Raw genomic sequence first — 24,620 nt, 5'->3', positions numbered from 1 at the left:
CTGCAGACTCGCGTAAGGAAAACTTTTCAATATTCTTACATTTTGTGCAAGGAAGAATATCTTGCCAGGTTGGATATCAGAAAACCCCCCGGGCCTGTCGGGTTGGCGGAAGAGTGTCATGGAGCATATTCCCCTGGATTTTCTCACAAATATGCTACACCACAAAACTGAGAATTTTTACAACCCTTTTTGAAATACCTGGACACAGATTTATCTGCCACACTAACAAGGGCTTTTATATAGCCGTAACAATTGTGTTTTATGAGTCCAATATCCAGGGAAGAGGAACTGTGAATGTATGAGTGTTTTGTTTGGCTGGGATGAGTTATTACTATTTATTTGTTTGTTGTTCGGTATTTATTTGTTTAGTTAAATAGCTAGTTTTTAAAAAAAAATTTATACTTCTCTAAATATGTTTATACATTTGTATAGGAGGGTGGGTTGGGGAATTTTTTTTATATTTGGATTTAGTTTTGTACTATTTTTGTACTGTTTTGAATTGCATTGTTTGTATTTGTTGTAATATTAAAAAATCTATTTTTTCTTAATAAAAATATATTATTTTAAAAAATGATATTGAAATGAATATGGATGGAGCTAGATTTCTACCTGACGTGACACATACCTCAAAGTTACAAAATTGAAGAAATATTGCAAATGAGACAAAATAGTAAACAAAAAGTTCTGGAAATAAGATGTTTCTGATATTTACCTGAAGGTGGCTGAATTTCATGGGTCAACTTTGGAAGTCCAGTGTGGGTCAGAATCTGACATTGAAACCAAATTAAATCAGTTAACATTGACCCCCAGACTTTGCATTTCAAAACTGTGCAGCAATCTTAGTTATATTTAAAGGGACAACATATAAATGGAAATTAGAAGTTTCATGATGGAGACACACATAAATCGAGGGAGAAAACCATAACATATCATTGGAATTACTGCTGGGTGCATTCAGGAGGAGGAGGACACATTTCACTCAGCAGTGTGAAGAAGTATCTTACAGGTTTCTGTTAGAAAGTATGGTTTGAGGTAGCTGAGGCAGGAACATTGGTCCCACTTCCCAGATGCAGTATAGGAACCTGTTTAATAACCTAACCAGGTCAGGAAATGTTTGTTTAACTAATCCTGCGGTTTAAGTATTGCCTCCTTTCATTCTGTCTTTCCCAAGCAATCTGCATCACGTCACACTGATTCAATTTCTGGCAACCCTTCACTTTCTACATCTGTTAAATGAAAGTCTTCAGACGTGATAAGACTGATCCCTGGGGCCGGGGGATTTGTCCAGGGGTCAAGTCATGACCATTGTGCCATAAGAGCCCACTGAGCCTTTACTTGCTGTGCAATTTTTTCATCAATTTTCTGTCCACTTTTGTCACTTATCCAAGTCTCAATGTAAGGTGATGCATCTTACTGACTGCTCTGCCTTTATGGGGTATGTCTGCTCATTCATTTCAAGCCTAGGGATATAATCACCAGATATGTATGTCTAATTTGTGGATTATAGATTTCAGACAGAGGGCTGGAGGGTGCTTATAATGTTTGGTTAATAAAGCTTTTGTGGCACTAAGGTACTTTCCATACCTTTGACCTAGGTGCTCCAGAAACGTGTCATGACATTTCTGCTAGATAAGAAAATGTCAATAATGTCTAACAGATTACTTAGTGTGGAAACAGGCCCTTCGGCCCAACAAGTCCACACCAACCCTCTGAAGAGCAACCCACCCAGACCCATTCCCCTACACCTAACAATACGGCCAATTTAGCGTGGCCAATTCACCTAACCTACACATTTTTGGACTGTGGGAGGAAACCAGAGCAAACCCACACAGACACGGGGAGAATGTGCAAACTCCACACAGACAGGTGCCTGAGGTGGGAATTGAACCCCAGTCTCTGGCGCTGTAAGGCAGCAGTGCTAACCACTGTGCCAACCTGTGGGATTATTTGGATCACTTCATTCTCCAAGAACAGTTTGACTTGGGGTGAGTTGCATTATAATGGTAGACTGATACCAATAAGTTGTATCTCTTATTTTTGTTCAGTTGGAGAAACAGAGTGAATGTTTTGAAATGGGGCATCAATCCAACAAGCAGAAAGGCGCCTCTGGTGGTCGCATAATAGCTTCCCTTCCAGTTGTAACTTCTATGCGTAGGTTTATTCTCCGAGAATCTGAGATTTCTCTCATCATCAGCTGGTGGCTCATAAATAAATGGGATTGCTGCAGGCTTGGGGCTATCTGTTTCTGTACCACAGCACACTTCCAGACCCAAAAGTTGTTCACATTCCATTGTACTTCTCAAATGCCATTGTCGTTCATCTAGGTCTGTGTGGCTAAAGGTCAGGAGTGTGAGATTGAAGTACTACCAGGAATTAAGGAGCAGCCAAATCCCCCGAGATATTAAGGAGGGTATTCTTTTGGTCCCATGGGAATTTAGGATCCTGCTACACTTCATGCACCATACTGCACGATGTGTCAGGCAAAGGTGTTCCCAATGACTGAATACCCCTCCCCAAAGGCTGTAACGTAATGTTCTGACTGAATTCTCAACCAGTTTGAACAGGTCCCAGGTGATACCAGCGTGTGACAGACAGTCTCAGCCTCACCACTTTGGTCTCCAGGATAAGCCTGGACTTAGGATGTACAAATTCCACAAAAATTCCATCAAGTACAGTCCTAGCCTCACAATTAATATCACTTGCACGTTTAATCACAGGTCACTCTGGCCAGAGGCGGTGGTGGGTGGGTGGTGGTGGGATTTGCTCATTTTGATGCTCTGGGCTTTGTTTTGCCTGGATGTTTCCCCACCACTCCCTGACATCCTGCCACATTTGTGGTGCATTTGCTGCCCTTGAGTTCTGCATGCCTAATTGCTCAGATGACAGTGTGAGGGGAAAGTGCAAGCCACAAGGAAGGGCAGTTCTCCTTCTAGCACACAGTATGCTGTCCAGAAGATACATTAGCCAGCCACCCTGCTGTGCAAAATAAAGGACCCCACACCCACCATGATTCCACCCACATCACAGGGGGCAATACTTTTCTCTCACTTCCTCACCCTGTTTCCCTCTCTCCCTTCTTTCTCCACCCCTTCTCTCTCTCCCTCCCATTCTATCTTTCCCTTCCTCTCCATGTTCCACCCCTCCCCTCCCATTTTCATTCTCACTCATTCCCTCCTTCTCTTCCCTTTCCTCCCTCCACCTTCTTCCTCCCCTCTCTCCCTCCCAACTCTCTCACTTTCCCCTCCTTTTCAGAAAGTCAGTGACAGACAGAATGATTTATTCAAAATTATCCACTACCTTAACCTTCTGGTACTTGTACTGTTAAAACCTAGACTTATCCTGGGAGATGTGAATGGGGGCCCTGCAGACATAGAAACGCAGAAGGTGCTGGGATATTTAAATTTCTGACTAGCTGATCCCACTGACCTGGAGCCTTCTGTGACTGCCTTAGACCCACAACTCAGTGTCAGTGATATGCAGGACTTGCCTGAATATTTATTGTTAGGCTGATTGATGCCTGATCGCACTCAACGATTTAAGCTTAACTGAACTGAGCACGAGAGTCACACCCACTTCTATCATCCAAAACTCAACCTAACCACCCTTTCTGATCTGGCAATACCCTCCCATCCAACTCTCCAAGACTCAACCAGATTCCTCACCCCACAACTAACTATTCCCTCTTGGCCTGACAACCCCTTCCAACCTGATCCCTCACCCAACTTACCCACTCCCAAGTCAGCCACTGCAAGACTCAAGACCTTTAAAAGCTTACCAGAATTTGGCAGCTCTTGATGTGAGAAAGGAATGTCTTCATCCACTATGCTTGCTGGCCTTTTGCCAAGACAGCTGTGCTAATCTCTTGTTTCTTCAACTAGGATCAAAGTCCCAGCTGAAAATATAAAGAAGGTCAGGTTGCAGAAATCTCCACAGGCACTAACAATGTGCACAGCATCAACAACGTCTGGAAGACCTTGGCTTAACATTCTATTTAATGTTTATATATCAACACGTCAGGAGGTTAGAGGAGTAAACAATTAATTGATCAAGAGTGCATTGTCTGAACAACTAATGGTGTCTTGCTTAAACTGGAATAACAACAAGTATAACAGAGCTAGAGTTTACAGTTCAATTTCCACTTGGTCCCAGTGATGCCCCATTGGGCATTGTTATGTTCTCAATACCCATATCCATCATCTTACCCACATCTGTCTTCTTAAATCCCAGAGTGTGTGCCAAACGGATATCATAGCAGTGAACCATGAATAATTCACCACATCAGTGAATAGTTCCTGAGACCAAAAGGCAATCATTTCAGTTTCAAAGCATTGAGACCTGCCTTCAATTGTTTAATAAACAATTGGTCAATGTGAATACCAAAAGTCCTCATCCAAACGGAGGAGTGCCAGGACGAATGATTGACTGCATCACTGCTTCACTGTGGTTCAGTTGGTTTCAATCGCTATATGGGCTCAAGCCCCAACCTGCAGACATGAGTTCAAACTTAGGTTTACACTCATGTGAAACTCTGATTTAATGTTGAATTGTCAGAAGTTCATCTTTCTGATGAAGTGCTAACTCAAGGTCACATTTGGCCCATCAGGTGATTGTTAAAGATACCATGGCACTTTGCTGAAGAACAGGTCAATCCTGCCTGTGTCCTGGATATATTTATTTCTCAACCAATTTCAATAATAATACAAGGAGTATTCCATTTTCAGATTGTGTGTTGTGGGAGTTGGTTGTGCATGAATGAACTGTCATGCTTCTAACATGACAACAGTGACTACACTTCAAAAACTGACTGCAAAGAACTTTGGGACGTCCTGAGGTCAAGATGGTTGGGCCGAGGACATAACCTGAGGAACTCCTGCAGAGATGTCCTGGAATTGAGGTGGTACCTAAAAACAATAACCATCTTCCTTTATGGTGGGTATGACTCCAACTAGGGGACAGTTTTCCTCAATTACCATTGCTAGTTTTGCTGACACTCAGCATGACTCGCTCAAATGCAGCCTTGATGTGGAGTACAGTCACTCTCACTTCACTTCTGGAATTCAGCTCTTATATTCATGTTTGAACCGAGGCTCTAATTAATTCAGGAGCTGAGTGACCATGGTGAACCCAAACTCAGTGTCAGTCAGTAGGTTATTGCTAATCAAGAGTTCCTGATAACATTGTTGATGTCACCTCTGTCGATAATTGAGAGTAGGTTTCCAGGGCAGTAACTGGTTGGATTGGATTTGTTCTGCTTTCTGTTTACTGGACAAACTTGGTCAGCTTTCCACCACATTGTTGGGTACTGTGGTCAGTGTTTCATCCCCTCTCTCCCCAAACCCTGTTCACTATCTACAAGACATAAGTAAGGAGTGTGATAGAATACTTTTCACTTGCCTGGATAGTTACAGCTGCAACAATACTCAAGAAGCTTGACATCATCCAGGACACAACAGAACACATGATCGGTCTTTCATCATATGTTTTTAAGCACACATCTATGAGTGTAGTTTCAATTCAATCTTGTCAAGTCCTACAGCCCTTACACAACATACAGCCCCGTATGTTCTCTCCTTGTCATTTGTTGATTAACATTTATTTTACATTCTCAAAAAAGTTACTTCTATTACTTCCTTTTACAACATATATTATTCATTTTTTTCTTTATATGTCATACCCTTCCCCAGTCTTTGACTTGCTTCTTTGGTGGTGATAAGTAGGTGAAGAAAGTCTATGACAAACCATAGTCACACTTAAAGTAAAGTTGGTGAGCTTTCTTTTTCTCAACTGGCTCTGTTAGGTCAGAGATTTAATTGACTTGATAGCCTGACCACACCCCCTGAGTGGGTAGTATTTGCTGAAGGATCTTGCTTTACTGCAGCTGCAGGAAAGTGTAGGGAGGCTGGACTGTTTTTCTCCATCTGGATTTGGTGATGTTGTCCATCCAAAAGTAGTTTCCTCATGAAAGGAAATTTGATTAATCGTAGTATTATTGTGTTCTTCAAGGTTCTGTTCCAAGCCTTCAATATGCTTGTTGGTGACCTCTTTTCCTACACTTACTTTATTGGTGGATTACAGCTGGACAGTTTCACTAATGTGGAGGTTTGGAACCATACCTGTGACAAGATCGTATGTTCCTATGCACTAGACTGTTTATGTTATTGTGTTGAATTTGTCAGATTGGATATATTTTATATGTGGTCAGTCTCCTCTGATCGAATGCTGTATGGTGCTTTAAGTACTTAACACTCTCTGTAAAGTGTTCTGCTTAAATGGAACTTTTGCAGTGTGATGCTGCTTGAATAGTTGACTGTATCAACTACTACTTTGAATGCTCAATCTAAAGTTAGATCCTCTATTGATTGAAGAAGTTCAGTGACTGTTGTATCTAAAAGACCAATGATGATTCTGTCACAAGTGAACTTTTGTTTTAAGCTTCCATAATAATTGAAATCGCTTCATTAACACCCTGAATAGATATCAACAGGCTGTCCTTGGTTTTGATATCTGCAATTGAAGCATGATTTTGCCAATGCCTTACTTATTCTTGAACTGAAACATTGATCAAAAACTATTAGAAGGTTTTTCTTGTTGATCTGTTGTCTATGTAGCCCATGACCTGATGTTCTTCCCTGTGGTAGAGAAGCGTGCTAATCTGCTTTTCATTTCATTTGGTTTAGTATCCAATGCTGAAGCTATTTAAAATCTTAGGAATTGTGCTTTCTACATTTACTATTATGCTGACCTTTCAAATGAATTTGATAAACTAGATTATTTCTGAAAAGTGTTAAATTTTCTTCTGTTCTAAATGTTGCTTTCAATGTAAAGTTTAGTTTTCCTTTACTATTCATAAAGTTATCAAATAATAGACTATTATGGTACTGAAGGAGACCATTCGACCCATCTTATCTGCACTGGCTGTCTGAGCATTTTGACTTTGTGACAATCCCCTGCCTTCTCCCTGCAATCATGTAGAGTATTTCTAATTAAAAAATTATCTAATGCCTTCTTGAATCCCTCAAGTGAACCTACCTCCACTACTACACTGCCAGGCAATTCCACACCCTAACCACTCACTGAGTGAAAATGTTTTCTCTCATTTTGCATTTACTTCTTTTACAAAACAACTTTAAAATTGTTCCCTCTGGTGCTTGATCCTATTATGAGCAGGAAATCTGGAACTACTTTCCTATATAACAGCACTATAAATGTCCTTCCACTTCAGGAGTTACAGCAGTTCAAAAACCTGGCTCACCATAGCCTTTTCAATGGCAATTAGTGATGTGTAATAAATGCTGGCTTAGCCAGCCACAATCAATGAAGAATAAAAAAAAGTTGAGCACTGAAAAGCAGTGACAGCTTTCTTTACCATCAACAATTTAACATTAAAATAAACAGCGTTACTATTACCAACTTATTTTCCCTGGGCGGATTGCTCAAGTTTAATAATAATCGGAAATGTCAGCCCATATTATGCATCACTGTCTTCATAAGTATCTGTCATTCTCTCTACACCTGAGGTATTGTATCCTACAATAAGCTTTTCACACAAGAATGACAGAGGATCCTCTCTTGATTTGAATGAAATGATGGCCAATATGTTCAAAATGAACATCCAATGCCTGAAGAGACCCCACAAGGAAGGACCTGTCTCTTCAGATAGTAGTTCACACTTCAACTCTGACTGACAGGAGATTCACAAGGAGCAGCTTTCGAATTTCATTGAGCATTATTGCTCACCCATTCAATGTGGACTTCTTCCCTAAATTCCCTCACATTTTTATGGTTCCAATCCACGATGAATGGTTTTTGTTGGAGTTTATTAGCAAGAGTAAAAGTCTGCTTTCTACTTTTTTGTCATAATAAGCAAATTCAAAAGGCTTTGTTATTGGTGCCAAGAGATAAAGCCTCCAAAACTATAGCCTAAATTCTCTGACTTGTGGTCCCATACAGCAAGATTCCCTTCCACTGGTTCTGAGCTCATCAAATTGTGGTGACTTGAACTGTAATATGAGGCTATTAATTTACATTAATAAGATAGTAATGTTGAAAAGTAAGTGTCAAACTCAGTCAATGATCTTAATTTATCCAATCCCTGCTATCTTTATCAACTTTTCACTTTGCTTGAACTCCTCAGACTGCACCTTCCAAACCTACGACCACTTCCATCTAGAAGGACAACAGGGGCAGATCCATAGAGGCCGCACTCCCTGCAAGTTTACCTCCAAGCCATTCACCATCCTGATTTGGAAATTTATTGCCATCCTTTCGGTGTTGTAGAGTGAATATCCTGGACTTTCGTCCCTAACAGCAGAATGGGTCTAACTACAGCTGTTCAAGGCAGCAGCTCACCAGCCCTTTCTCAAGCATAACTAGGGAAGGCAATGAGCTGCTGACCCAGCCAATGACACCCACTTCCCATCAGTGACCAAAAGAGATAAAATATCTGAACATCTCCTGCAATCCCTCTGAGACAAGTATGACATTCTACTGGTTTAAAGCTATTTCTGGATTTGGTTTTGTTTCCTCTATCATGAAGACACAAGGAAAATGTTTGTTCATCTTATCCTGAAAATTAAAAAGTCATAGAAATGTACAGCACAGAAACAGACTCTTTGGTCCAACTCATCCGTGCCAACAAGATATCCTAAATTAATCTACTTCCATTTGCCAGCACATGGGCCATATCCCTCTAAACCCTCCCTATTCATACACCTATTCAGATGCCTTTCAAATGTTGTAATTATACCAGTCTTTACCATTTCCTCTGGCAGCTCATTCCATATGTGCACCACCTTCTGCATGAAAAGATTGCCCCGAAGGTCCCTTTTTAATTTTTCTCCCTCTCACCCTAAACTATGGCCTCTAGTTCTGGACTCCCCCCATACCAGGGAAAAAACCTTGTGTATTTGCCCTATCCGTGCCCCTCACGATTTTATAATCTCTACAAGGTCACCCTTCAGCCTCCAACGTTCCAGGGAAAACAGCCCCAGCCTATTCCAGCGTCTCCCTATAGCTCAAACCCTCCAACTCTGGTAACATTTTTTGCAAATCTTTACTGAACCCTTTCAAGTTTTACAACATCCTTTCGATAGGAGGGAGACCAGAATTGCACATAATATTCTAAAAGTGTCCGAACCAATTTCCTGTACAGTTGCAACATGACTTCCCAATTCCTATACTTAATGCTCTGACTAATAAAGGTAAGCATATCAAACGCATCCTTCACTATCCTACCTACTTGGGAGTCCATTTACAAGGAACTATGAACCTGCACTCCAAGGTCCCTTTGTTCAGCAGCACTCCCCAGGACCTTCCCATTAAGTGTATAAGGGCTGCCCTTTACAAAATGTAGCACCTTGCATTTATCTCAATTAACCTCTATCTGCCCATTGGCCCATCTGATCAAGATCCCATTGTACTCTGAGGTAACCTTCTTCACTGTTCACTATACCTCCAATTTTGCTGTCATCTGCAAACTTACTAATGATGCCTCCTATGTTCACATCCAAATCATTTATATAAATGACAAAAAGCAGTAGACCCAGTACCAATCCCTGTGACACACCACTGGTCACATGCCTCCAGTCTGAAAGGCAACCCTCCACCATCACCCGCTGTGCTCTACCTTCTAGCCAGTTCTGATTCCAAATAGTTTTCTCTGTGCTCCATGTGATCTGACCTTGCTAACCAGTGTACCACGAGGAACCTTGTTGAATGCCTTACTGAAGTTCATATAGATCATGCCCACCACTCTGCCCTCATTAGTTGATCACATTGCTGTGGGGTTGAAGTCACATCTAGGCCAGACAAGGTGAGGACGTCAAATTTCCCTTCTTATCGGGCATGAATGAACCTGTTCATTTGTTATGCTTCTCAATGATCATTTCATAGTCTCGATTACTGGGACTAGCTTTTTCCCTTCATGGCATTGACAAAATTATATTGACCCAGATTAAACTATCTGCCCCAGAGAATTGAGCTGGGTCCTTTAGAATTCTAGACCAGTCTGTCCACAGGTGCTGTCAGACCAGCTTGGTTTCACCAACGCTTTGTTTTTAATTCAGATCTCCATCATCGCTAGGATTTTGTTTATCTTTAACTTTATTTATGCTGGTATGTTTAAATTCCTTATTCTCACAGGACCCTTTGTTCCCTATCATTCTTCTATTTTCCACCATGAAAGGAGAGAAAGTATGTCTGAGTGGGTTTCATCCGGGTGCTCTGGTTTCCTCCCACAATCCAAAGATGTGCAGGTTAGGTGAATTGGCCAAGCTAAATTGCCCATTGTGTTCAGGGGTGTGTAGGTTAGGTGCATTAGTTAGGGGTAAATGTAGAGTAATAGGGTAGGAGAATGGGTCTGGGTAGGTTACTCTTCAAAAGTTTGGTGTGGACGTGTTAGGTCAAAAGGCCTGTTCCCACACCGTAGGGATTGTATGATTCTATGATCATGTCTTGGTCTTACCACCAACAATATCCCAGAGGACCCTTACTCTGCCTCTAGTGCTAGTTCTATCCTATAATTTGCTCCCACCAATCAACTGCCCTGCCTTTGTAATACCTGGGTCTTTATTGGCATTTACACATCAGAATGGTCTGTGCTTACAAGAAATTGTATTGAAGGAAGAACAAAATACTGTGGGTGCTGCCAGACCTGCTGAGAAACTATTATATCACCCCAAATCCATTTCACAAAGCTCTTCTACCCTCTGAAGTTGGACTAAGAGATGCCTGTATCACCTTTCCCAAAATGGCACCTTGATTCCACGTTGAGTTTTTAAGTTCTCTTTTGTCTTATTCAATTAGTTTGTTGAATAGTTTCCATGGCTAATCTTCTTTATAATTAAGGTTTTTCTTTCACAATCTATTCTTACTTTGTCTGAGTCTTCAGAAACAAAAATGAGTTCCTACAAGGAATAAAAATTATTGAAATGTATCCAAACATATAAAGACACACTCACACACTCAAAAGTTTCAAATCGTTGAAATATAAATGATTCTCCATAACAAATAATGTAATCCCAAAACGTAAAAAAACACAGGCAATCAATACAATATGCAAGCCATTCATGCACAAAAATGCTATCATTTCTTACAAAACAATCACAGAAGGAAATGAAGCGTCATTGATAAGAAACTCTAAAGTCTCAATTAACCAATTGGTTGAATTAATTTGATGTCAATGAGAAATTGTCAATATTAAAACAACACTGCATGCCACTAAATTTCATGAGACTATGAGACTCTAAGACCTAGGAGCAGAAGTTAGGCCATTCAGCCCATCATGTCTGCTTGACCATTCAATCATGGCTGATAAGTTTCTCAACCCCATTCTCCTGCTTTGTCCCTTGATCTCCTTTACAATCATGAACCTCTCTATCGCTATCTTAAATATACTCAATAACCTGGCCTCCACAGCCTGCTATGGCAATGAATTCCAAAGATTCACCACTCTCTGGCTGAAGACGTTTCTCCTTATCTCCATTCTAAAAAGTCTTCCCATTATTCTAAGACTGTGCTCTCGGGACTTAGTCACACCTACCAATGGCAACATCTTCCTAACATCCAATCTGTCCAAGCCATTCAGTATTATGTAAGTTTCTTTCTAAACTCCATCAAGAATAAACCCAGAGTCCTCAAATGTTCCTTTTCAGTATTGTGACCATTCTTGTGAACCTCCTCTGAACACGCTCTAGGGCCTGTACATCCTTTCTGAGATATGGAGTCTAAAATTGCAGAGAATACTCTAAATGTGGTCTGACCAGAACCTTAAAGACCCTCAGAAGTACATCCCTGCTTTTATATTCAAATCCTCTCAAAATAAATGACATAATTGCATTTGCCTTCCTAACTACTGACTCAACTTGCAAGTTTACCTTGAGAGAATCCTGGACAAGAACTTCCAAGTCTCTTTGCACTTCAGACTTCTAAATTACCTTCTCATTTAGAAAATAGTCCATGCCTGTGTTCTTTCTACCGAGGTGCATGACCTCACACTTTCTCACAGTGTATTCCATCTGTCACTTTGTCCACTCTCCTAAACTGTCCAAATCCTTCTGCAGCCTCCCCGCCTCCTCAATGCTACCTGTCCCGCTACCTATCTTTGTATCATCTGCAAACTTAGCCAGAATGCCCTAAGTTCCTTCATCTAGATCGTTAATATAGAAATTGAAAAGTTGTGATCCTAATCTGAGCCTTGAGGAACACCACTTGTCACCGGTTGCCACCCTGAGAAGGACCCTTTTATCCTCACTGTCTGCTTTCTGCCAGACAGCCAAGGTTCTGTCCATGATAGCAACTTGCCTCTGCACTATGGGCCCTTACCTTACTCAGGAGCTTCCTGTGTGGCACCTTGTCAAAGGCCTTCTTGAAGTCCAGGTAGATAACATCCATTGGTTCTCCTTGGTCTAATCTGTTCATTACTTCCTCAAAGAATTCTAACAGATTTGTCAGGCAATTCATAATAATTGAAAACTTGTCTGCATTGTTGTCTGCATTCACCTTTCCCTTCTGATATTTTCTGGTCTGCTCTTTGATCCTATTCCCAAAATTCCATATTAACAAGGCAATCACCGCATGTGGAAGTAATGAAGAAAGTGCAGGTGAGCCCATTATCAGATCAGCCATGATCTTCTGAGAATGGGATCAATGGGCCAAATGACCCACTTCTGCTTTTATTTTTTTATATTCCTATATCCCAGCTGGCATGATTTAATTAACTTTTGCTGACTGTCTTCCAAAGTTGCTTCCCAACTTCCAACTCATTCACCATGATAGTGACATTCCATCCACAGGATAGAATTTGTAAGTTCTGCATGGGTTTCCTTCAGGTGCTCTGGTTTCCTCCCACAATCCAAAGATGTGTAGGTTAGGTGGATTGACCATGCTAAATTGCCCATAGTGTCCAGGCATGTGCCGGTTAGCCATGGGAAATGCAGGGTTACAAGGATAGGGTAGGGGGCTGGGTCTGGGTGGGTTGCTCTTCGGAGGGTTGGTGTGGATTCGATGGGCCAAATTGTCCTGTTCCACACTGTAAGGAATATATGATTCTATGATGTGTAGGAGTTATGGGTTCTCAAAAGTGTTCTGCATATGTGTTCCTATTTACATTATTATTTCTGCTCTTCTGGAATTCTAGATGTAGTCAGTTTGTGCCAATAGGTTTCAGGAGTTAAAAACTAGCTCCTGTTTCAATATCATATGCCAGCTTCTGTATGTTGGTATTTACAGTTACTGTTGCCAGTTTGTCTTATTGCTCCTCCAATCACAATAGTTGAGAGGAGGCTCAGTCTCCCAACATCAGCCAGACACTTGTTCTTTTTATCATTTAGTTGCTTATATTATTTGGGACCAGTATTAATTGCCAACCCCAATTGCCCTGAGAAGGTGATGGTAAGTTGCCTTGTTGAACTGCTGCAGTCATACGGTATAAATACACACGTGGTGCTGTTAGGAAGGGAGTTACGCAGTTTTTCCAACTGGCAGTATCCATCTAACTACTGCCCTGTCAGAGTGTACATCTGGGAGGCTGAGCACATGCTCTGTGAAGCTCAGTCATCTCTGTCTCACAATATCCAGTAGATGCCTCTGATGAGTGCTATGTTGCACATCTTAGTTGGTGATGTTGTGTCTTCACTTTATGCTCAGAATCTTATGTTGGCAACACTGGTGGAAGTGGTCCAACTTATCTGACACCTTTACTGTTCTCTTCCATGTCACACTGGCATAGATTGCAATTGGTATTATAATGGATTTGTAAAGTTGCAGTTTTTTGCCCAGACCATGTGGAGTTTACTGGAGGTTCAACGCTGCTTTGCGGATTGTTGTATGAAGTTGATCCCTACATCGCCCTCCTCAAATTAATTGCGAAGTTCGCTAACATCTCCACGGCAGTTAGCGATGGCCAAAAATGATGCTGACATCCCTTGAATGAATTTAACAATGATCACAACCCATTTCAAATGGAATCTATTGCAGATTTAATGGAGGCTTGTTTGGAGGCTGGGCTAATAACAACATTTTTGCTGAACTCAGAGTTTTACATATTAAAGCTGGATGGGATGGTTACTGAAGCAGTTAAAAGAGCTGTGAGGCATTAATGATGTTTGTAAATAGGATTATTAAGTTTAAATGTAACTTCTCCCACATGGGTTTCTCACGGCTCAAGTAATCGAAGAAAAATAAAGAAGCAGTAGAGGGTCAGAAACACCCATCGCCAGGCCAGCAATAACATTCCTGCCAGGAATGCTTCAATGACGCAAAGAAAAAACAACCAGAAATTGTATATTTTTGTTTCATTCTTTCACAGGATGAGTGTCTCATGGGCTACGCCAGCATTGATTGCCCCATGGACCAGTTAGGAAGCAACCACATTGCTGTGGGTCTGGAATCACATGTAAGCCATACAAGATAAGGCTTGTTTCTGTTGACTGCCAACGGTGGTTACATGGTCACCATTAGGCAAACTTCTTATGCAAGACTTTTAGAATTTAATAAAGCAGAGCAGTAGCCTGGGGTATGGATTACTAGCCCAATGATATTACCACTAGACCATTTCTCTGAACTAGAGTCTGTTCCTCCCACCATCACCAATCCCTTGAATTAAACTGTTCTTTAACCATTCAAGTGACTCAGGAAATTAGTTGCACAGTTGTCAACTGTTATAAAAACAAAAAGTTCTGTAGAGTTATATTTACTTTGAAACATTTATCTCTGCCTCACTCTCCACAGATGTGGCCTGACTGGCTGAGTATTTGCAGCACTTTCTGTTGTTATGTCAACGGTTGCACTGAACTAGATAAGGGCAGTTGCTCTAAAGGCTAAAATTGTAGCCCAGGAGTCAAAAGGAAAAAGACATTAAGATAGAGTTGTATAGGATACTAGGTATCAGAAAGTGTTAAAATTCTATAATAAAGGATGTGATATATAGATATGTTGATGATAATGACCTGATTGGGCTTGGATTTGTGAGTGGGAAATTATGTTTGAACTTGTTGAAGCTTTTTTGAAGATTACTGCAGAATTAATAAAGGAGAGCTGATTGGTGTACTACTTAGATTTTTAGAAGGTGCTTGATAAGGTGTCCCACAGCAGGCTAGTTAGAAACGTCAAAGCACATGGGATAGAGGGTAATTTATTGGCATGAATAAATGATGAGGTATCAGACAGAGGGGAAAAAAATGGATCATCCTCATGTTAGCAGACTGTGATAAGTGGGGTACTACATTGGTCAGGACTCGGGCCACCAATTGTTCATAATATATATCAATGATTTAGAGGCGAGGACTAAATGTAACATTCCAAATATGCAGATGCTACAAAGCTAAGAGGGAACGTGTGTTATCAGGATGATATAGAGAGGCTTCAGGAGGATATAGCAGGCTTAGTGGCAAAGGACATGGCAGATGAAGTGTATGGGAGATTATCCACTTTAGTAGGAGGAACAGATTGCAGAAGATTTCTTAAATGGGAATGCTACGAGATTGGAAAATGTAGATATATAACAATCACTGAAGGCCAACATATCACTGAAGGTGCAGCAAGCTATTCAGGAGGCTGATGGAATGTTAGTCTTTATTGCAAGAGGATTTGAGCGCAAGAGTAATGAAGCATTGCTTTAATTATACAGGAGCTTAGTTAGACTGCACCTGGGAGTATTGTGTGTAGTTTTGGTCTCCTTATATCTCAGGAAAGACATTGTTGCCACTGAGGGAGAACAGTGAAAGGTCACCAACCTTGATCCTGGAACAGCAGGACTGTCCGAACTCAGCAGGTCCTGCACAAACTGTAGAGAAAAATATAGCGTTAACATTTTGAGTCCAGTGACCGTTTGTCAGAGTGGCTGAATTTTAAATGATGCCAGACCAGCACTTTCTGTTTTTGTTTCAGATCTTTAGAACCTGCAATTCTTTGTTGCATTGTAGTACATTGAAATAGTCAAATATGGCAAATAAGACAAAACTGAACTAAGTGCATACTGGTAGGAACACAGAATACACTCTCATAGCTTTTGTTTTTATACTCCATGTTGCTGTGAAGATTGGCTTGCTCCGTTAGCTGAATTGCTGGTTTGCAATCACAGAGTAACGCTGACAATATGGGTTCAGTTCCTACATAGATTAGGATCACCAGGAAGGCCCTACCTTCTTAACAGCACCTAAGGTGCAACCCTTAGGTTCAACACACCATCAGTTGGCTCTCTCTAATGGGCAAGTGTACTATGGTAATCATCACTTAAATAGTACCAAGAATTCATGCACTTTGAAGCATATGTTTACATAACCTGCAACGTTCACCAATCATGCAGCACTTTTAAAATTGTACAATCCTAATTTTGATTGTTTCTCCTCATTGGGTCCCCGTCAAGCTCCTGTCATCCACCTCACATGGTCAGACAGAACAGATCTCATGAGTATCTCCTAACCAGAGTACGTTTGCAATATGTAAATGGTTTATTACCAGCTACAAAACCACAGAGGGAATATCTTCTATTGTTTGGTCAGGTGCTTAAAAGGTGCATGTGTGGGGATGGGGTTACTGGGAGGGTCTATTTTAAATTATGGATGAAATGGGAAAGGCCTACCTAAAGGTGGCCAGTCAAAGCTGGAGAAAGAATATTCAATACATGTGGTACCATGAGGATCAGAAATAATCTATAATAAAGGTAAAAATGCTGAATAAAGAATGGATATCATATTTGATGTTGTGTCCACAGATAAAAAAATGGCCACAGCGGAGATGACATAAGAAAGGAGAAATGAGAAACAGATTTAGAGATAACAGAGGCGGAATAAACAATGCAATGTTTCCTGCAAAAACATTATTGAAACAAAAAAACAATACAACAGAATTTGAAAAAATAAACCCACCTGTTCAACTAAACTAACTAATTCCTGTGCCAATGGACTGAATGTAATAGAATCAGGAAATGTATGCTATAATAACATGGACTGGTTATGATTAAATATATGTTTGATTAGATTAGATTCAGGCCCTTCAGCCCAACAAGTCCACACCAACCCTCCGAAGAGCAACCACCCATTCCCCTACATTTACCCATGACTAATCCACCTAATGCTACAGGCAATTTAGCATGGCCAATTCACCTGGCCTGCAGGAGGAAAACAGAGCACCTGGAGGAAACCCACACAGACACGGGGAGAATGTGCAAACTCCACAGAGGCAGTTGCCTGAGCCGGGAATTGAACATGGGTCCCTGGTGCAGTGAGGCAGCAGTGCTAACCACTGTGCCGCCCCTGATTCTATTACATACAGTCCATTGGCACACGGATTAGTTAGTTTAGTTGAACAGGTGGGTTAACTTTTTTCAAATTCTGTTGTATTATTCTTTTGTTTCAATAATGTCAACAGAATGATATCAGTGGAGTCATTCATATTAATAGACAAAATGATAGGAGCATTGGTAAAAGGATGTGGGAAATAAGAAGATTAGAATGAGGAGGATGAATTGCAAAAGAAATGAAATTTGACAGAATGGTTAGGAATAGGAGCTACAAAAGGCTTGGCCAGAGCAAATAAGAAGGATATAGAAAACATGGAAGAATGATGAGGTAATGAATTGTCAAAAGTAAACCAACAAGAGGGAAACAACCTGAGGGAGAATTAGGACATGCTATTGTTCATTGAAGGAGGAAATAAAAAATTGAAAGATTCAAGAAATGACAAAAGAAATAATGTAGATGAACAACAAGGTCAACCAGAAACAAAATCTTATTAGAGACATCATGTGCAGTGTGCATACTATTTGTGACAAGTAGAACCCAAAAAGGACCAGTTGGTTTGGAAAATAACCATATCCCCTTCTTTATGTATGAATACAATTAAAGAAGATATAAATGATTTGGATGTGAACATAGGAGGCATCATTAGTAAGTTTGCAGATGACAGCAAAATTGGAGGTGTAGTGAACAGTGAAGAAGGTTACCTCAGAGTACAATGGGATCTTGATCAGATGGGCCAATGGACAGATGGAGGTTAATTGAGATAAATGCAAGGTGCTACATTTTGTAAAGGGCAGCCCTTATACACTTAATGGGAAGGTCCTGGGGAGTGCTGCTGAACAAAGGGACCTTGGAGTGCAGGTTCATAGTTCCTTGTAAATGGACTCCCAAGTAGGTAGGATAGTGAAGGATGCGTTTGATATGTTTACCTTTATTAGTCAGAGCATTCAGTATAGGAATTGGGAAGTTATGTTGCAACTGTACAGGAAATTGGTTCGGACACTTTTAGAATATTATGTGCAATTCTGGTCTCCCTCCTATCGAAAGGATGTTGTAAAACTTGAAAGGGTTCAGTAAAGATTTGCAAAAAATGTTACCAGACTTGGAGGGTTTGAGCTATAGGGAGAGGCTGAATAGGCTAGGGCTGTTTTCCCTGGAACGTTGGAGGCTGAAGGGTGACCTTGTAGAGGTTATAAAATTGTGAGGGGCACAGATAGGGCAAATACACAAGGTTTTTTTCCCTGGTATGGGGGGAGTCCAGAACTAGAGGCCATAGTTTAGGGTGAGAGGGAGAAAAATTAAAAAGGGACCTTCGGGGCAATCTTTTCATGCAGAAGGTGGTGCACATATGGAATGAGCTGCCAGAGGAAATGGTAAAGACTGGTACAATTACAACATTTGAAATGCATCTGAATAGGTGTATGAATAGGGAGGGTTTAGAGGGATATGGCCCATGTGCTGGCAAATGGAAGTAGATTAATTTAGGATATCTGGTTGGCACGGATGAGTTGGACCAAAGAGTCTGTTTCTGTGCTGTACATTTCTATGACTTTTTAATTTTCAGGATAAGATGAACAAACATTTTCCTTGTGTCTTCATGATAGAGGAAACAAAACCAAATCCAGAAATAGCTTTAAACCAGTAGAATGTCATACTTGTCTCAGAGGGATTGCAGGAGATGTTCAGATATTTTATCTCTTTTGGTCACTGATGGGAAGTGGGTGTCATTGGCTGGGTCAGCAGCTCATTGCCTTCCCTAGTTATGCTTGAGAAAGGGCTGGAGAGCTGCTGCCTTGAACAGCAGTAGTTCATCTGCTGTAGGTAGACCCATTCTGCTGTTAGGGACGAAAGTCCAGGATATTCACTCTACAACACCGAAAGGATGGCAATATATTTCCAAATCAGGATGGTGAATGGCTTGGAGGTAAACTTGCAGGGAGTGCGGCCTCTATGGATCTGCCCCCGTTGTCCTTCTAGATGGAAGTGGTCATAGGTTTGGAAGGTGCAGTCTGAGGAGTTCGAGCAAAGTGAAAAGTTGATAAAGATAGCAGGGATTGGATAAATTAAGATCATTGACTGAGTTTGACACTTACTTTTCAACATTACTATCTTATTAATGTAAATTAATAGCCTCATATTACAGTTCAAGTCACCACAATTTGATGAGCTCAGAACCAGTGGAAGGGAATCTTGCTGTATGGGACCACAAGTCAGAGAATTTAGGCTATAGTTTTGTAGGCTTTATCTCTTGGCTCCAATAACAAAGCCTTTTGAATTTGCTTATTATGACAAAAAAGTAGAAAGCAGACTTTTACTCTTGCTAATAAACTCCAACAAAATGTGAGGGAATTTAGGGAAGAAGTCCACATTGAATGGGTGAGCAATAATGCTCAATGAAATTCGAAAGCTGCTCCTTGTGAATCTCCTGTCAGTCAGAGTTGAAGTGTGAACTACTATCTGAAGAGACAGGTCCTTCCTTGTGGGGTCTCTTCAGGCATTGGATGTTCATTTTGAACATATTGGCCATCATTTCATTCAAATCAAGAGAGGATCCTCTGTCATTCTTGTGTGAAAAGCTTATTGTAGGATACAATACCTCAGGTGTAGAGAGAATGACAGATACTTATGAAGACAGTGATGCATAATATGGGCTGACATTTCCGATTATTATTAAACTTGAGCAATCCGCCCAGGGAAAATAAGTTGGTAATAGTAACGCTGTTTATTTTAATGTTAAATTGTTGATGGTAAAGAAAGCTGTCACTGCTTTTCAGTGCTCAACTTTTTTTTATTCTTCATTGATTGTGGCTGGCTAAGCCAGCATTTATTACACATCACTAATTGCCATTGAAAAGGCTATGGTGAGCCAGGTTTTTGAACTGCTGTAACTCCTGAAGTGGAAGGACATTTATAGTGCTGTTATATAGGAAAGTAGTTCCAGATTTCCTGCTCATAATAGGATCAAGCACCAGAGGGAACAATTTTAAAGTTGTTTTGTAAAAGAAGTAAATGCAAAATGAGAGAAAACATTTTCACTCAGTGAGTGGTTAGGGTGTGGAATTGCCTGGCAGTGTAGTAGTGGAGGTAGGTTCACTTGAGGGATTCAAGAAGGCATTAGATAATTTTTTAATTAGAAATACTCTACATGATTGCAGGGAGAAGGCAGGGGATTGTCACAAAGTCAAAATGCTCAGACAGCCAGTGCAGATAAGATGGGTTGAATGGTCTCCTTCAGTACCATAATAGTCTATTATTTGATAACTTTATGAATAGTAAAGGAAAACCAAACTTTACATTGAAAGCAACATTTAGAACAGAAGAAAATTTAACACTTTTCAGAAATAATCTAGTTTATCAAATTAATTTGAAAGGTCAGCATAATAGTAAATGTAGAAAGCACAATTCCTAAGATTTTAAATAGCTTCAGCATTGGATGCTAAACCAAATGAAATGAAAAGCAGATTAGCACGCTTCTCTACCACAGGGAAGAACATCAGGTCATGGGCTACATAGACAACAGATCAACAAGAAAAACCTTCTAATAGTTTTTGATCAATGTTTCAGTTCAAGAATAAGTAAGGCATTGGCAAAATCATGCTTCAATTGCAGATATCAAAACCAAGGACAGCCTGTTGATAGCTATTCAGGGTGTTAATGAAGCCATTTTAATTATTATGGAAGCTTACAACAAAAGTTCACTTGTGACAGAATCATCATTGGTCTTTTAGATACAACAGTCACTGAACTTCTTCAATCAATAGAGGATCTAACTTTAGATTGAGCATTCAAAGTAGTAGTTGATACAGTCGACTATTCAAGCAGCATCACACTGCAAAAGTTCCATTTAAGCAGAACACTTTACAGAGAGTGTTAAGTACTTAAAGCACCATACAGCATTCGATCAGAGGAGACTGACCACATATGAAATATATCCAATCTGACAAATTCAACACAATAACGTAAACAGTCTAGTGCATAGGAACATAGGATCTTGTCACAGGTATGGTTCCAAACCTCCACATTAGTAAAACTGTCCAGCTGTAATCCACCAATAAATTAAGTGTAGGAAAAGAGGTCGACAACAAGCATATTGAAGTCTTGGAACAGAACCTTGAAGAACACAATAATACTACGATTAATCAAATTTCCTTTCATGAGGAAACTACTTTTGGATGTACAACATCACCAAATCCAGATGGAGAAAAACAGTCCAGCCTCCCTACACTTTCCTGCAGCTGCAGTAAAGCAAGATACTTCAGCAAATACTACCCACTCAGGGGGTGTGGTCAGGCTATCAGGTCAATTAAATCTCTGACCTAACAGAGCCAGTGGAGAAAAAGAAAGCTCACCAACTTTACTTTAAGTGTGACTATGGTTTGTCATAGACTTTCTTCACCTACTTATCACCACCAAAGAAGCAAGTCAAAGACTGGGGAAGGGTATGACATATAAAGAAAAAAATGAATAATATATGTTGTAAAAGGAAGTAATAGAAGTAACTTTTCTGAGAATGTAAAATAAATGTTAATCAACAAATGACAAGGGGAGAACATATGGGGCTGTATGTTGTGTAAGGGCTGTAGGACTTGACAAGATTGAATTGAAACTACACTCATAGATGTGTGCTTAAAAACATATGATGAAAGACCGATCATGTGTTCTGTTGTGTCCTGGATGATGTCAAGCTTCTTGAGTATTGTTGCAGCTGTAACTATCCAGGCAAGTGAAAAGTATTCTATCACACTCCTTACTTATGTCTTGTAGATAGTGAACAGGGTTTGGGGAGAGAGGGGATGAATTACTGACCACAGTACCCAACAATGTGGTGGAAAGCTGACCAAGTGTGTCCAGTAAACAGAAAGCAGAACAAATCCAATCTAACCAGTTACTGCCCTGGAAACCTACTCTCAATTATCGACAGAGGTGACATCAACAATGTTATCAGGAACTCTTGATTAGCAATAACCTACTGACTGACACTGAGTTTGGGTTCACCAGGGTCACCCAGCTCCTGAATTCATTAGAGCCTCGGTTCAAACATGAATATAAGAGCTGAATTCCAGAAGTGAAGTGAGAGTGATTGTACTCCACATCAAGGCTGCATTTGAGCGAGTAATGCTGAGTGTCAGCAAAACTAGCAATGGGAATTGAGGAAAACTGTCCCCTAGTTGGAGTCATACCCACCATAAAGGAAGATGGTTATTGTTTTTAGATACCATCTCAATTCCAGGACATCTCTGCAGGAGTTCCTCAGGTTATGTCCTCGGCCCAACCATCTTGACCTCAGGACGTCCCAAAGTTCTTTGCAGTCAGTTTTTGAAGTGTAGTCACTGTTGTCATGTTAGAAGCATGACAGTTCATTCATGCACAACCAACTCCCACAACACACAATCTGATAATGGAATACTCCTTGTATTATTATTGAAATTGGTTGAGAAATAAATATATCCAGGACACAGGCAGGATTGACCTGTTCTTCAGCAAAGTGCCATGGTATCTTTAACATTCACCTGATGGGCCAGATGTGACCTTGAGTTAGCACTTCATCAGAAAGATGAACTTCTGACAATTCAACATTAAATCAGAGTTTCACATGAGTGTAAACCTAAGTTTGAACTCATGTCTGCAGGTTGGGGCTTGAGCCCATATAGCGATTGAAACCAACTGAACCACAGTGAAGCAGTGATGCAGTCAATCATTCGTCCTGGCACTCCTCCGTTTGGACGAGGACTTTTGGTATTCACATTGACCAATTGTTTATTAAACAATTGAAGGCAGGTCTCAATGCTTTGAAACTGAAATGATTGCCTTTTGGTCTCAGGAACTATTCACTGATGTGGTGAATTATTCATGGTTCACTGCTATGATATCCGTTTGGCACACACTCTGGGATTTAAGAAGACAGATGTGGGTAAGATGATGGATATGGGTATTGAGAACATAACAATGCCCAATGGGGCATCACTGGGACCAAGTGGAAATTGAATTGTAAACTCTAGCTCTGTTATACTTGTTGTTATTCCAGTTTAAGCAAGACACCATTAGTTGTTCAGACAATGCACTCTTGGTCAATTAATTGTTTACTCCTCTAACCTCCTGACGTGTTGATTTATAAACATTAAATAGAATGTTAAGCCAAGGTCTTCCAGACGTTGTTGATGCTGTGCACATTGTTAGTGCCCGTGGAGATTTCTGCAACCTGACCTTCTTTATATTTTCAGCTGGGACTTTGATCCTAGTTGAAGAAACAAGAGATTAGTACAGCTGTCTTGGCAAAAGGCCAGCAAGCATAGTGGATGAAGACATTCCTTTCTCACATCAAGAGCTGCCAAATTCTGGTAAGCTTTTAAAGGTCTCGAATCTTGCAGTGGCTGACTTGGGAGTGGGTAAGTTGGGAGAGGGATCAGGTTGGAAGGGGTTGTCAGGCCAAGAGGGAATAGTTAGTTGTGTGGTGAGGAATCTGGTTGAGTCTTGGAGAGTTGGATGGGAGGGTATTGCCAGATCAGAAAGGGTGGTTAGGTTGAGTTTTGGATGATGGAAGTGGGTGTGACTCTAGTGCTCAGTTCAGTTAAGCTTTAATCGTTGAGTGCGATCAGGCATCAACCAGCCTAACAATAAATATTCAGGCAAGTCCTGCATATCACTGACACTGAGTTCTGGGTCTAAGGCAGTCACAGAAGGCTCCAGGTCAGTGGGATCAGCCAGTCAGAAATTTAAATATCCCGGCACCTTCTGCGTTTCTATGTCTGCAGGGCCCCCATTCACATCTCCCAGGATAAGTCTAGGTTTTAACAGTACAAGTACCAGAAGGTTAAGGTAGTGGATAATTTTGAATAAATCATTCTGTCTGTCACTGACTTTCTGAAAAGGAGGGGAAAGTGAGAGAGTTGGGAGGGAGAGAGGGGAGGAAGAAGGTGGAGGGAGGAAAGGGAAGAGAAGGAGGGAATGAGGGAGAATGAAAATGGGAGGGGAGGGGTGGAACATGGAGAGGAAGGGAAAGATCGAATGAGAGGGAGAGAGAGAAGGGGTGGAGAAAGAAGGGAGAGAGGGAAACAGGGTGAGGAAGTGAGAGAAAAGTATTGCCCCCTGTGATGTGGGTGGAATCATGGTGGGTGTGGGGTCCTTTATTTTGCACAGCAGGGTGGCTGGCTAATGTATCTTCTGGACAGCATACTGTGTGCTAGAAGGAGAACTGCCCTTCCTTGTGGCTTACACTTTCCCCTCACACTGTCATCTGAGCAATTAGGCATGCAGAACTCAAGGGCAGCAAATACACCACAAATGTGGCAGGATGTCAGGGAGTGGTGGGGAAACATCCAGGCAAAACAAAGCCCAGAGCATCAAAATGAGCAAATCCCACCACCACCCACCCACCACCGCCTC

The sequence above is a fragment of the Chiloscyllium punctatum genome, chromosome 22 (assembly GCF_047496795.1).
Source record: "Chiloscyllium punctatum isolate Juve2018m chromosome 22, sChiPun1.3, whole genome shotgun sequence".
Classification (NCBI taxonomy): domain Eukaryota; kingdom Metazoa; phylum Chordata; class Chondrichthyes; order Orectolobiformes; family Hemiscylliidae; genus Chiloscyllium; species Chiloscyllium punctatum.
This window is presented reverse-complemented; position numbering follows the sequence as displayed.